The sequence below is a fragment of the Eriocheir sinensis genome, unplaced genomic scaffold, assembly GCF_024679095.1.
Source record: "Eriocheir sinensis breed Jianghai 21 unplaced genomic scaffold, ASM2467909v1 Scaffold1437, whole genome shotgun sequence".
NCBI classification, from domain to species: domain Eukaryota; kingdom Metazoa; phylum Arthropoda; class Malacostraca; order Decapoda; family Varunidae; genus Eriocheir; species Eriocheir sinensis.
Window position 1 is genome coordinate 1,166 of NW_026110781.1, and position 1,335 is coordinate 2,500.

Sequence of the window (1,335 nt, forward strand, 5' to 3'; positions counted from 1 at the left end):
TGTGGCCCCCCCAGTTTGGGAACCACTGCTCTAAAGCAGTGGTTCCCAACCTTTTTTTCAGGTGACCCGAATCATGCACCTCTAGACATGACCGCGACTCCTTTAGTTTAGTTGTATATGTGTTACTATAATATAATAAGACCCTGTTTGATATTTTGAGGTCTTGGCGACCCCAAGAAAAACAGCATGACCCCACTTGGGTTTCGTGATCCCAGTGTTGGGAAAAGGGGCTCCATAGAGTCAATATTTCTTCACCTTTTATTACTCCCTATGGTCCCTCTTTTCTCTTTTTTTTTTTTTCTTCCCTTACTCTTTCTATCTCTTGTATTATCTAAGTTTTCAGGCCGTGTCAGTCTTATGTAAGTCTCCCCGGTAATTCTTAACTAATTCGTCCGTGTCACGTGCAATAACGAAAGTGGATTATTATGTAGGACACACTGTGGCCTTGCCATTTATCTAAACATCTTTTATTTATTTTATTTATTTATTTATTTTTTTTTTTTTACGTCGCGGCCTATGGCGCCGGTAGGCTTTCCCAGTGGGGCCTGATGATCAGCCCAAGGCTTCTTCCAGTGGGTCCTGATGGTCGGCCCAGCCGTTCTGGCGCAGGCGAGTGTTTATAGTGGCGCCATCTTGCATTGGCTCATGCTGCCCTCCCGGAGCTCATCTTTAATCCTAGAATCTAGAGTCCGGGTTGATAGGTGGTCTTCTGGACAGCATGTGGGTAGTTTTAAGCCACTCGGCGGCGGCTGAAAAATCCCAGCTTGGTGGCACCGGGCGGGGATTGAACTCGCGTCCTCCTGAACGCGGTGGTGTTACTCTGTCGATTCAGCCACCGCCTCCCCTTGGGATATGTGTTGGGATATGTGTCTCATATGGCTGTAATAGCTCCGAGAATGTGATGTGCATTCAGGATGGCGTCTCTAGAGCTTGGCAGGTCACAGTATTCGAGGGGGGCCCGCCTTGGCCTGCCGCTCAGAGTAACAGTCCGTTCATGTGTTAGTCAGGGGACCGGGCACGTGTCTGCTTCGATGAAGGCAGACGCTTCCACACCACACGTCAGCAATTTCCAGAGGCCGACAAGGAGATCAGTCGGGTTCTAATAAGTTGTTTTTAGGTTCATGGTACAGAAGAAGGGTCAGGCTACCAGAGGGGTCATAAACCTACCCCAGGAAATGCACAAAACCCCTCCGAAAGTATAGTTAAATAAGTGTGTGTCCTTGGGACACGAAATGCTTAGGAATGTGACCCGATGTGGCCTTCATTGCACGACGTACCAGTCTGTCAAGGTTCGATAATACAGCGAGGGCCCAATGTACGATAATTTAGCAAGGC